Below are 15,041 nucleotides of genomic sequence, written 5' to 3'. Positions count from 1 at the left end.
GTTGTGTGTTGATAGTTTGTGGGCTTACTCATGGATCTGCAGCCGCTCAGATATTCGGCTCTGGCAGAGTTGATCAACTGCCAGGTGTCCACCGGCTGTCCCTCCACCTCGGTTGTCAAGTTCTGCAAGGAACACCAGAGAAGACGTCAACAGTTATCAAGTCCGACTGTGAGAGTCCAGTCCATAGTGGATCCAACATAATAGTAAGAGTCCAGTCCATAGTGGATCTAACATAATAGTGAGAGTCCAGTCCATAGTGGATCTAACATAATAGTGTGAGAGTCCAGTCCATAGTGGATCTAACATAATAGTGTGAGAGTCCAGTCCATAGTGGATCTAACATAATAGTGTGAGAGTCCAGGCCATAGTGGATCTAACATAATAGTAAGAGTCCAGTCCATAGTGGATCTAACATAATAGTGAGAGTCCAGTCCATAGTGGATCCAACATAATAGTGAGAGTCCAGTCCATAGTGGATCTAACATAATAGTGAGAGTCCAGTCCATAGTGGATCTAACATAATATTGCGAGAGTCCAGTCCATAGTCGATCTAACATAATAGTAAGAGTCCAGTCCATAGTGGATCCAACATAATAGTAAGAGTCCAGTCCATAGTGGATCTAACACAATAGTAAGAGTCCAGTCCATAGTGGATCTAACATAATAGTAAGAGTCCAGTCCATAGTGGATCTAACATAATAGTAAGAGTCCAGTCCATAGTGGATCCAACATAATAGTGTGAGAGTCTAGTCCATAGTGGATCCAACATAATAGTAAGAGTCCAGTCCATAGTGGATCTAACATAATAGTGAGAGTCCAGTCCATAGTGGATCTAACATAATAGTGTGAGAGTCCAGTCCATAGTGGATCTAACATAATAGTGTGAGAGTCCAATCCATAGTGGATCTAACATAATAGTGTGAGAGTCCAGTCCATAGTGGATTTAACATAATAGTGAGAGTCCAGTCCATAGTGGATCTAACATAATAGTGTGAGAGTCCAGTCCATAGTGGATCCAACATAATAGTGTGAGAGTCTAGTCCATAGTGGATCTAACATAATAGTGAGAGAGTCTAGTCCATAGTGGATCTAACATAATAGTGTGAGAGTCCAGTCCATAGTGCATCTAACATAATAGTAAGAGTCCAGTCCATAGTGGATCTAACATAATATTGCGAGAGTCCAGTCCATAGTGGATCTAACATAATAGTGAGAGTCCAGTCCATAGTGGATCTAACATAATAGTAAGAGTCCAGTCCATAGTGGATCCAACATAATAGTAAGAGTCCAGTCCATAGTGGATCTAACATAATAGTGAGAGTCCAGTCCATAGTGGATCCAACATAATAGTAAGAGTCCAGTCCATAGTGGATCCAACATAATAGTAAGAGTCCAGTCCATAGTGGATCTAACATAATAGTGAGAGTCCAGTCCATAGTGGATCCAACATAATAGTGTGAGAGTCTAGTCCATAGTGGATCTAACATAATAGTAAGAGTCCAGTCCATAGTGGATCTAACATAATATTGCGAGAGTCCAGTCCATAGTGGATCTAACATAATAGTGAGAGTCCAGTCCATAGTGGATCCCCAGGAGATGCACAGGATGCGAGCAAACGTTACGCACGAGCACAAAACTTCACAAACGGCTAACAAAGACTTAGAAATTATTCATTGTTATTATTATCATTTTTTTAAAAATCCACGGGACGAAATGAAATGCTCCCCGGGACGATGGTTTTAACCATTTTTTTTCTTTTTCTTTTTATATATTTATTCATTTTACATTTTATATTAAATGTCTTGGTTTTTCCTCTCTCTGAAAATCCTATGAAATGTTTAACAAGCCATCCTATAATAATACAACAGCTATTAATGTAACAAATACAATAAAACAAATATATTTAATGATGTTTTTTTTCATTATTTTAACAATAGGCTAATGTACATTACTTAATATAGATTCTACAAGAAACACAAAACTTAAAAACTAAATGATTTACAATTGCACACACACAAGATTTCGTGCAGCTTCACTCATTGTAAAGGAAGATAATGTGCTTCGTACACCTGCAGGACCGCAAGCAAGGTCGCAGAGAAAATGCGGACTGGAATTTGAGTGATGTGGGCATTTTCTATATGAACAAGTGGAATGGATTGGATACCGACGCACGGAAGGGGCTCTCTACCTTATGCTACGAAGTGAGGGGGAACTGAGTGAATAATAACAGGTTATATGATTATTTATTTAAACTCATATTCGGGCCACTTTGTAATGAATATGTCGGCATGTATTTGTAAAAAAAACAAATTATTTAGGGGGGCTTAAGAATATTTTAGGGGGGCTTGAGCCCCCCTAAAATAGGCCTAACAACGCCAATGCAGTAACCCCTGTACCACGGTACTAATGAATTAAAAAAGCGGAACGAGGTATAGCTAAACATGCTTATCTCCACACCGTAAGTGTCAGGCTTGTCCCTGACAGTTTGGTCAAGTTTTAGTTTTTCCTCTGTCATTTCCTGTCAACGCTCTTATTTTGGTTCTGCTTCCTGTTTCTCCCTGAGTGCTGTGTCCCTTCAGCTGTGGCTGATTGGCACCTGGCCACACCTGGTGTCAATCAGCCAGCTGCTATTTATACCTGCCTTCTCCTCCAGTCATGGCTGGATCATTATGTCAGAGTTTGTAGGTGACGAACCCCAAGATGCAGAGAAGGCGGAAGGCATTGTACGAAAAAACATGATTTAATTATACACCAAGGCAAAACAACAAACGAAAGGGTAACAAAAGGCGCGCACAAGGCGGAGAACAAACTTGGCTATGAACTAAAAATAGCACAGAGGCTAACTGTGGACAAGAAACCAAAAAAACTTACTGTGACACGAAGGAACTAGGACATGAGCAGAGAGAAACAAAAGTAGACAGAGCTACAACGACACGTGTTAAGACAGGTAGTAACGACAATGATCCAGCAGTGACTGGAGGGTAGGGCAGGTATAAATAGCAGCTGGCTGATTGACACCAGGTGTGGCCAGGTGCCAATCAGCCACAGCTGAAGGGACACGGCACTCAGGGAGAAACAGGAAACAGAACCAAAATAAGAGCGTTGACAGGAAATGACAGAGGAAAAACTAAAACTTGACCAAACTGTCAGGGACAAGCCTGACAGTAAGATGATACAATAGCTAACTACAAACAGCAATGTAGCGCCCCTGAATGTAAACAAATCAGTGGAGCCATACAAATATCGACCGTAACGATACCAAGTACAAGAGTCAAGTACAGATAGATACTACAACGATGACTTTGTCGTAGTCTTTAATATATAGCAGACCCTTGTTTCGCCAGGCATTGAAGGTAGAGTCTGATTGGGAGGTTGGGGGTAAGTGGGTTTTTTTAGCAACAGGGGCTCAGATTGAGGGTTCGTTCAGGCAAACGTTTTACGGATTTTGGGTCCAAATTTTCAGTGAGTTGATAACGACGGAGTTATGAGAGACAGTTTGGACCCTGGGGGGGGGGGACGCACAGCTATGAGAGATTGGAGAGAAAGCTTTGCAGACAGTACTTCTATTTCTGCCCAAAAGGTCATCAAAGGAAGGATGAATACACCCAAATACCTAAACCCCTTCGGGGGAAACTCTAAATGAGAACACGGGCATTACGGGCGACAGGTGGTTAACTTTTATTGAAATGTAATTGTTAGCCAGAGTATCTGCCAAACTGAAGCGAACTATCCTCAATGACTTTGATGGAAACAACACCAATACCATAATATTTGGTATCGGCACAACCCTAATGAGACTGAGATGGGTCAGAAATCAGTCTATGATCTGACCAGTCTATGAACATGGACTGATGGATGAGGGGCGAAACGTATTCGAAGACAAAGCAAACAGTCCAGTTGCGATCCCTCCAAATACAGCCCTAAATCAGCAGTTTTACTTCAGTTCTCCTTTTTGCAGGATTTAAACCAGACAGCTCATTACTATTTATTGTGTGAATGCTCCGGAATTCATCTACTCATTGTTCAACTTCTTCTTCTTCTCTAGAATTTGGCGCACTCTACCTTCCACATTTTTCACCCGATTCAAACCGTTCCAACTTCACACTGTTCAGCCTATTCGGGAATCGCAGGCTTTCCCTTGACTAATTCCAAAAATTCCCAGATTTCCCAGAATTCCAGGTTTTCCGGGACATGAATTGGCCATTTTACAAACGTCCACCATTTACACATTTTTCAACCTATTCAAACCATTCCACCTTCAACACATTCCACCATCCTGGAAATTCAAACTTCCCATTTTCCAAGTTAAAAAAAATTCCAGGATTTTACCGAATTCCTGGTTTTCCAAAGCCCTCTTTCCACCCTTTTTTCTGGCGACTACTCCTCCCACATTTTTTCAACCCACTTCAACCAGTCCACTGTCAAATCATTCCTCTTCATCAGGACAAAAATGAAGTTGTTTTTTGAACCGGAAAAATTCCCGGTTTTCACAAAATTCCAGGAATTCCGTAATACAATTTCTCAATTCAACATGTTACTACTTCAACATTTCTCTACCAATTTGGAAAATTTCAACACCAACCACTTCAACTCATTCAAACATTCAAGTTTTTTTTTTACCATTTTCCCAAAAATTCCCGTTTCTCCCGAAATTCCCAAAGGTTTTGGAAATTCCCATTGAACTTAATGGGACATTCTTCAAACTTACACAATTCCCACATTCTTCAACCCATTCAAACCATTCCACCATTCTGGAAGTTCAAATTACCCTTTTTCTAAGTTTAAAAAAAAATTCCAGATTTTCCCAAAATTCCTTAAATACCATTTACAACTTCAACATTTCTTGCCCGGTTTTAAACAATTCCAACACCAACCAATTCAGCTCATTCAGGACATTCATGCACCTAATAATTTTCAAAAAACTCCGCTTTTCCCAAAATTCCCAAATTTCCAGGAAGTTCCCATTGACATGAATGGGACATTTTTCCAAGTTGCACAATTCCCACATTTTTCAACCTATTTAAACCATTCTACCTTCAACACATTCCACCATCCCGGAAATTCAAACTTCTCATTTTCCAAGTTCAAAAAATATCCAGGATTTTTCCCAATTCCTGGTTTTCCAAAGCCGTTTCCACCATTTTTTCTGGCGACTACTCCTCCCACATTTGTTCAACCCACTTCAACCTTTCCACTGTCAAATAATTCCTCTTCATCAGGACAAAAAAACAAATTTTTTTTTTAACTGGAAAAATTCCCGGTTTTCGCGAAATTCCAGGAATTCCATCATACAATTTCTCAATTCAACATGTTACTACTTCAACATTTCTTGACCGATTTGGAAAATTTCAACACCAACCACACCAACTAATTCAAGTTGGGTTTTTTTACATTTTCCAAAAAATTCCGCTTCCCCCGAAATTCCCAAATGTTTTGGAAATTCCCATTGAACTTAATGGGACATTCTTCAAACTTACACAATTCCCACATTCTTCAACCCATTCAAACCATTCCACCATTCTGGAAGTTCAAATTACCCTTTTTCTAAGTTTAAAAAAAATTCCAGATTTTCCCGAAATGTCTTAATACCATTTACTACTTCAACATTTCTTGCCCGGTTTTAAACAATTCCAACACCAACCAATTCAGCTCATTCAGGACATTCATGCACCTAATAATTTTCAAAAAACTCCGCTTTTCCCAAAATTCCCAAATTTCCAGGAAGTTCCCATTGAAATGAATGGGACATTTTTCCAAGTTGCATAATTCCCACATTTTTCAACCTATTTAAACCATTCTACCTTCAACACATTCCACCATCTTGGAAATTCAAACTTCTCATTTTCCAAGTTCAAAAGAATTCCAGGATTTTTCCCAATTCCTGGTTTTCCAAAGCCGTTTCCACCATTTTTTCTGGCGACTACTCCTCCCACATTTGTTCAATCCACTTCAACCTTTCCACTGTCAAATCATTCCTCTTCATCAGGACAAAAAAACGAAGTTGTTTTCTGAACTGGAAAAATTCCCGGTTTTCCCAAAATTCCAGGAATTCCGTAATACAATTTCTCAATTCAACATGTTACTACTTCAACATTTCTCGACCGATTTGGAAAATTTCAACACCAACCACTTCAACTCATTCAAACATTCAAGTTTGGTTTTTTTACCATTTTCCAAAAAATTCCCGTTTCTCCCGAAATTCCCAAATGTTTTGGAAATTCCCATTGAACTTAATGGGACATTCTTCAAACTTACACAATTCCCACATTCTTCAACACATTCAAACCATTCCTCCATTCTGAAAGTTCAAATTACCCTTTTTCTAAGTTTAAAAAAAATTCCAGATTTTCCCGAAATTCCTTAATACCATTTACTACTTCAACATTTCTTGCCCAGTTTTAAACAATTCCAACACCAACCAATTCAGCTCATGCAGGACATTCATGCACCTAATAATTTTCAATAAACTCCGCTTTTCCCAAAATCCCCAAATTTCCAGGAAGTTCCCATTGAAATGAATGGGACATTTTTCCAAGTTGCATAATTCTCACATTTTTCAACCTATTTAAACCATTCTACCTTCAACACATTCCACCATCCTGGAAATTCAAACTTCTCATTTTCCAAGTTAAAAAAAATTCCAGGATTTTTCCCAATTCCTGGTTTTCCAAAGCCGTTTCCACCATTTTTTTCTGGCGACTACCCCTCCCACATTTGTTCAACCCACTTCAACCTTTCCACTGTCAAATCATTCCTCTTCATCAGGACAAAAAAACGAAGTTATTTTTGAACTGGAAAAATTCCCGGTTTTCCCAAAATTCCAGGAATTCCGTAATACAATTTCTCAATTCAACATGTTACTACTTCAACATTTCTCGACCGATTTGGAAAATTTCAACACCAACCACATCAACTAATTTAACTTTTTTTTTTACATTTTCCAAAAAATTCCGCTTCTCCCGAAATTCCCAAATGTTTTGGAAATTCCCATTGAACTTAATGGGACATTCTTCAAACTTACACAATTCCCACACTCTTCAACCCATTCAAACCATTCCACCATTCTGGAAGTTCAAATTACCCTTTTTCTAAGTTTAAAAAAATTCCAGATTTTCCCGAAATTCCCTAATACCATTTACTACTTCAACATTTCTTGCCCGGTTTTAAACAATTCCAACACCAACCAATTCAGCTCATTCAGGACATTCATGCACCTAATAATTTTCAAAAAACTCCACTTTTCCCAAAATTCCCAAATTTCCAGGAAGTTCCCATTGAAATTAATGGGACATTTTTCCAAGTTGCACAATTCCCAACCTATTCAAACCATTCCACCTTCAACACATTCCACCATCCTGGAAATTCAAACTTCTCATTTTCCAAGTTCAAAAAAATTCCAGGATTTTTCCCAATTCCTGGTTTTCCAAAGCCGTTTCCACCATTTTTTCTGGCGACTACTCCTCCCACATTTGTTCAACCCACTTCAACCTTTCCACTGTCAAATCATTCCTCTTCATCAGGACAAAAAAACGAAGTTGTTTTTTGAACTGGAAAAATTCCCGGTTTTCCCGAAATTCCAGTAATTCCGTAATACAATTTCTCAATTCAACATGTTACTACTTCAACATTTCTTGACCGATTTGGAAAATTTCAACACCAACCACATCAACTAATTCAAGTTTTTTTTTTTTAACATTTTCCAAAAAATTCCGCTTCCCCCAAAATTCCCAAATGTTTTGGAAATTCCCATTGAACTTAATGGGACATTCTTCAAACTTGCACAATTCCCACACTCTTCAACCCATTCAAACCATTCCACCATTCTGGAAATTCAAATTACCCTTTTTCTAAGTTTAAAAAAATTTCCAGATTTTCCCGAAATTCCCTAATACCATTTACTACTTCAACATTTCTTGCCCGGTTTTAAACAATTCCAACACCAACCAATTCAGCTCATTCAGGACATTCATGCACCTAATAATTTTCAAAAAACTTTGCTTTTCCCAAAATTCCCAAATTTCCAGGAAGTTCCCATTGAAATGAATGGGACATTTTTCCAAGTTGCACAATTCCCACATTTTTCAACCTATTTAAACCATTCTACCTTCACCACATTCCACCATCCTGGAAATTCAAACTTCTCATTATCCAAGTTCAAAAAAATTCCAGGATTTTTCCCAATTCCTGGTTTTCCAAAGCCGTTTCCACCATTTTTTTTCTGGCGACTACCCCTCCCACATTTGTTCAACCCACTTCAACCTTTCCACTGTCAAATCATTCCTCTTCATCAGGACAAAAAAACAAAGTTGTTTTTTGAACTGGAAAAATTCCCGGTTTTCCCGAAATTCCAGGAATTCCGTAATACAATTTCTCAATTCAACATGTTACTACTTCAACATTTCTCGACCGATTTGGAAAATTTCAACACCAACCACATCAACTAATTTAATTTTTTTTAACATTTTCCAAAAAATTCCGCTTCTCCCGAAATTCCCAAATGTTTTGGAAATTCCTATTGAACTTAATGGGACATTCTTCAAACTTACACAATTCCCACATTCTTCAACCCATTCAAACCATTCCACCATTCTGGAAATTCAAATTACCCTTTTTCTAAGTTTAAAAAAAGTTCCAGATTTTCCCGAAATTCCCTAATACCATTTACTACTTCAACATTTCTTGCCCGGTTTTATACAATTCCAACACCAACCAATTCAGCTCATTCAGAACATTCATGCACCTAATAATTTTCAAAAAACTCCGCTTTTCCCAAAATTTCCAAATTTCCAGGAAGTTCCCATTGACATGAATGGGACATTTTTCCAAGTTGCACAATTCCCACATTTTTCAACCTATTTAAACCATTCTACCTTCAACACATTCCACCATCCCGGAAATTCAAACTTCTCATTTTCCAAGTTCAAACAATATCCAGGATTTTTCCCAATTCCTGGTTTTCCAAAGCCGTTTCCACCATTTTTTCTGGCGACTACTCCTCCCACATTTGTTCAACCCACTTCAACCTTTCCACTGTCAAATAATTCCTCTTCATCAGGACAAAAAAACGAAGTTTTTTTTTAACTGGAAAAATTCCCGGTTTTCGCGAAATTCCAGGAATTCCATCATACAATTTCTCTATTCAACATGTTACTACTTCAACATTTCTTGACCGATTTGGAAAATTTCAACACCAACCACATCAACTAATTCAAGTTTTTTTTTAAACATTTTCCAAAAAATTCCGCTTCTCCCGAAATTCCCAAAGGTTTTGGAAATTCCCATTGAACTTAATGGGACATTCTTCAAACTTACACAATTCCCACATTCTTCAACCCATTCAAACCATTCCACCATTCTGGAAGTTCAAATTACCCTTTTTCTAAGTTTAAAAAAAAAATTCCAGATTTTCCCAAAATTCCTTAAATACCATTTACTACTTCAACATTTCTTGCCCGGTTTTAAACAATTCCAACACCAACCAATTCAGCTCATTCAGGACATTCATGCACCTAATAATTTTCAAAAAACTCCACTTTTCCCAAAATTCCTAAATTTCCAGGAAGTTCCCATTGAAATGAATGGGACATTTTTCCAAGTTGCACAATTCCCACATTTTTCAACCTATTTAAACCATTCTACCTTCAACACATTCCACCATCCTGGAAATTCAAACTTCTCATTATCCAAGTTCAAAGAAATTCCAGGATTTTTCCCAATTCCTGGTTTTCCAAAGCCGTTTCCACCATTTTTTTTCTGGCGACTACCCCTCCCACATTTGTTCAACCCACTTCAACCTTTCCACTGTCAAATAATTCCTCTTCATCAGGACAAAAAAACAAAGTTGTTTTTTGAACTGGAAAAATTCCCGGTTTTCCCGAAATTCCAGGAATTCCGTAATACAATTTCTCAATTCAACATGTTACTACTTCAACATTTCTCGACCGATTTGGAAAATTTCAACACCAACCACATCAACTAATTTAATTTTTTTTTAACATTTTCCAAAAAATTCCGCTTCTCCCGAAATTCCCAAATGTTTTGGAAATTCCCATTGAACTTAATGGGACATTCTTCAAACTTACACAATTCCCACATTCTTCAACCCATTCAAACCATTCCACCATTCTGGAAATTCAAATGACCCTTTTTCTAAGTTTAAAAAAAATTCCAGATTTTCCCGAAATTCCCTAATACCATTTACTACTTCAACATTTCTTGCCCGGTTTTATACAATTCCAACACCAACCAATTCAGCTCATTCAGAACATTCATGCTCCTAGTCGTTTTCCAAAAATTACGCTTTTCCCAAAATTCCAAAATTTCCAGGAAGTTCCCATTGAAATGAATGGGACATTTTTCCAAGTTGCACAATTCCCACATTTTTCAACTTATTCAAACCTTTCCAACTTTAACACATTCCACTCATCCTGGACATTCAAACTAGCACTTTCCCAAGTTTCAAACCAAAGAATGCTTTTCCTGGAAATTCAAACTCTTCAACATTCAAATGATTTCAACATTTAGACCATTTCTACATTCATCCTACATTCCATTAGCATTTCAGTTCAGCGTCAGCTCTTCAACAATCAAACCATTCCAACATTCAAACTGTTCTTACTACATTCTGTCAGTGTGTGTGGTTTCTAGGCAATGGATGTGTCATTTCCAATCACGATAGTGTTTTACTTGTGGCCGTTTTTGGTCCAGAGAGGATGCTCAAATGCTAAGTGCTAATGGCTCAAAATAAACACTAAAATGGTTACATGAATGTGTCATATTTCAACTTGAATATGTTCCAACAACCGCCCGGTTAAGCTTCGAAAAAAAGCACAGAGCTCTAAATGTCACAACGCTGGAGTGCCGAATGTTTTCTTGAAGACCAACGTTGAACATTTAAAGACTGAATGATGGATTTTCTCACAGGTCAGCTAATTCTTAATGTGTACACAAACAGTCCAAAATAGGACATCAAAGAACCTATTTTGGAAGGTGTGTGGAATTATTTTTCTAGGGCTGTGAATCTTTGGGTACCACAAGATTCAATGTGATTCTTTGGGTAACAACTCTATTCAGAACCAATTCTCGATTCATAATCTGTACTTTTTTAATAACATTATGTGCCATTCTATGATTAACTAAATATCTCTAGTACATTTCTATATTTAATCCGAAACTGAACAAAACTGTGACTGCCCTTTGTCACCGATTCTGTTCATAACTTTTATGGACATAATTTCTAAGCGCAGTCAGGGCGTTGAGGGGATCTGGTTTGGTGGCTGCAGGATTAGGTCTCTGCTTTTTGCAGATGATGTGGTCCTGATGGCTTCATCTGGCCAGGATCTTCAGCTCTCACTGGATCGGTTCGCAGCCGAGTGTGAAGCGACTGGGATGAGAATCAGCACCTCCAAGTCCGAGTCCATGGTTCTCGCCCGGAAAAGGGTGGAGTGCCATCTCCGGGTTGGGGAGGAGACCCTGCCCCAAGTGGAGAAGTTCAAGTACCTCGGAGTCTTGTTCACGAGTGAGAGAAGAGTGGATGGTGAGATCGACTGGCAGATCGGTGCGGCGTCTTCAGTAATGCGGACGCTGTATCGATCCGTTGTGGTGAAGTAGGAGCTGAGCCGGAAAGCAAAGCTCTCAATTTACCGGTCGATCTACGTTCCCATCCTCACCTATGGTCATGAGCTTTGGGTTATGACCGAAAGGACAAGATCACGGGTACAAGCGGCCCAAATGAGTTTCCTCCGCCGGGTGGTGGGTCTCTCCCTTAGAGATAGGGTGAGAAGCTCTGTCATCCGGGAGGAGCTCAAAGTAAAGCCGCTGCTCCTCCACATGGAGAGGAGCCAGATGAGGTGGTTTTGGCATCTGGTCAGGATGCCATCCGAATGCCTCCTTAGGGAGGTGTTTAGGGCACGTCCGACCGGTAGGAGGCCGAGGGGAAGACCCAGGACACGTTGGGAAGACTATGTCTCCCTGCTGGCCTGGGAACGCCTCGGGATCCCCCGGGAAGAGCTGGACGAAGCGGCTGGGGAGAGGAAAGTCTGGGCTTCTCTGCTTAGGCTGCTGCCCCCGCAACCCGACCTCGGATAAGCGAAAGAAAATGGATGGATGGATGGAACAAAACTGGCTTTGTTCAATAAAATTCTATCCAAACATTTGCTAAAGTGGCTAGACAGGACAGATTTTGGGGAGGGGGGAATCCATTTCTTACTTGAATAAGAGTCCTTACAAATACGCATCACCCCTAATTCCTAGCCTTCTATGTACTTCATCTCAGTAAATAAAAGTTGATATTTTCTAATAAACAAACAAAACAAACTATAAATTGGTTTAAATCACAACCTTGAATTGAGACAACAATGTGTTCAAATAAATGGTGAAATCAGACGTAATAAATTGTGATTTGGGTGTGCCACAAGGATCTATTTTGGGCCCGCTGCTTTTCAGTATATATACAGGTAAAAGCCAGTAAATTAGAATATTTTGAAAAACTTGATTTATTTCAGTAATTGCATTCAAAAGGTGTAACTTGTACATTATATTTATTCATTGCACACAGACTGATGCATTCAAATGTTTATTTCATTTAATTTTGATGATTTGAAGTGGCAACAAATGAAAATCCAAAATTCCGTGTGTCACAAAATTAGAATATTACTTAAGGCTAATACAAAAAAGGGATTTTTAGAAATGTTGGACAACTGAAAAGTATGAAAATGAAAAATATGAGCATGTACAATACTCAATACTTGGTTGGAGCTCCTTTTGCCTCAATTACTGCGTTAATGCGGCGTGGCATGGAGTCGATGAGTTTCTGGCACTGCTCAGGTGTTATGAGAGCCCAGGTTGCTCTGATAGTGGCCTTCAACTCTTCTGCGTTTTTGGGTCTGGCATTCTGCATCTTCCTTTTCACAATACCCCACAGATTTTCTATGGGGCTAAGGTCAGGGGAGTTGGCGGGCCAATTTAGAACAGAAATACCATGGTCCGTAAACCAGGCACGGGTAGATTTTGCGCTGTGTGCAGGCGCCAAGTCCTGTTGGAACTTGAAATCTCCATCTCCATAGAGCAGGTCAGCAGCAGGAAGCATGAAGTGCTCTAAAACTTGCTGGTAGATGGCTGCGTTGACCCTGGATCTCAGGAAACAGAGTGGACCGACACCAGCAGATGACATGGCACCCCAAACCATCACTGATGGTGGAAACTTTACACTAGACTTCAGGCAACGTGGATCCTGTGCCTCTCCTGTCTTCCTCCAGACTCTGGGACCTCGATTTCCAAAGGAAATGCAACATTTGCATGGTTGGGTGATGGTTTGGGGTGCCATGTCATCTGCTGGTGTCGGTCCACTCTGTTTCCTGAGATCCAGGGTCAACGCAGCCGTCTACCAGCAAGTTTTAGAGCACTTCATGCTTCCTGCTGCTGACCTGCTCTATGGAGATGGAGATTTCAAGTTCCAACAGGACTTGCGCCTGCACACAGCGCAAAATCTACCCGTGCCTGGTTTACGGACCATGGTATTTCTGTTCTAAATTGGCCCGCCAACTCCCCTGACCTTAGCCCCATAGAAAATCTGTGGGGTATTGTGAAAAGGAAGATGCAGAATGCCAGACCCAAAAACGCAGAAGAGTTGAAGGCCACTATCAGAGCAACCTGGGCTCTCATAACACCTGAGCAGTGCCAGAAACTCATCGACTCCATGCCACGCCGCATTAACGCAGTAATTGAGGCAAAAGGAGCTCCAACCAAGTATTGAGTATTGTACATGCTCATATTTTTCATTTTCATACTTTTCAGTTGGCCAACATTTCTAAAAATCCCTTTTTTAGCCTTAAGTAATATTCTAATTTTGTGACACACGGAATTTTGGATTTTCATTTGTTGCCACTTCAAATCATCAAAATTAAATGAAATAAACATTTGAATGCATCAGTCTGTGTGCAATGAATAAATATAATGTACAAGTTACACCTTTTGAATGCAATTACTGAAATAAATCAAGTTTTTCAAAATATTCTAATTTACTGGCTTTTACCTGTGTATATATATATAAATGACCTCCCCAATATTTGCACAAATACCATATGCCAAATATGTGTGGATGATGCAATCATTTATGTGGCAGCCGACACTCCTCAACAGGCTTCAGAGATATTACACAGAAATATCAACATGGCTTCAAAATAACTGTTTAACAATAAATCATAACAGAACAGTCTCAATGTGTTTCTCTTTGAAGAAACAATCATTCAATGATATTCAGGTCAACATGAATCAAAATATAATAGAGCGGGTAAAGGAATTTAATTAGCTGGGTGTTATTTTGGACTCTAAGCTCAAATTTGATGGCCATATTACAACAATGACTAAGACCATGAAAATAAATATAAACTGGTTTTCAGGCTTATTAGACCGTGTTTATCTGTTCAAGCTACAGATGTTTACATGCATGCAATGATTTGATCCCATGTGTCTTATTGTGCCATGGTCTGGGGACAGGCCACGAAATGTGTAGTGAAGCCTCTGTTGTCGTTATATAAACAAACACTAAAGATATTTGACCAAAAACCAATAAAGAATCATCACTGCCTTCCATCCATCCATCCATTTTCTTCCGCTTATCCGAGGTCGGGTCGCGGGGGCAGCAGCCTAAGCAAAGAAGCCCAGACTTCCCTCTCCGCAGCCACTTTGTCCAGCTCCTCCCGGGGGATCCCGAGGCGTTCCCGGGCCAGCCGGGAGACATAGTCTTCCCAACGTGTCCTGGGTCTTCCCCTTGGCCTCCTGCCGGTCGGACGTGCCCTAAACACCTCCCTAGGGAGGCGTTCGGGTGGCATCCTGACCAGATGCCCGAACCACCTCATCTGGCTCCTCTCCATGTGGAGGAGCAGCGGCTTTACTTTGAGCTCCCCCCGGATGACAGAGCTTCTCACCCTATCTCTAAGGGAGAGCCCCGCCACCCGGCGGAGGAAACTAATTTGGGCCGCTTGTACCTGTGATCTTGTCCTTTCGGTCATAACCCAAAGCTCATGACCATAGGTGAGGAT

The sequence above is a fragment of the Nerophis lumbriciformis genome, linkage group LG13 (genome assembly GCF_033978685.3).
Source record: "Nerophis lumbriciformis linkage group LG13, RoL_Nlum_v2.1, whole genome shotgun sequence".
Lineage (NCBI taxonomy): Eukaryota > Metazoa > Chordata > Actinopteri > Syngnathiformes > Syngnathidae > Nerophis > Nerophis lumbriciformis.
The sequence above is the reverse complement of the archived record's forward strand: the minus strand, read 5'-3'. Positions refer to the sequence as shown.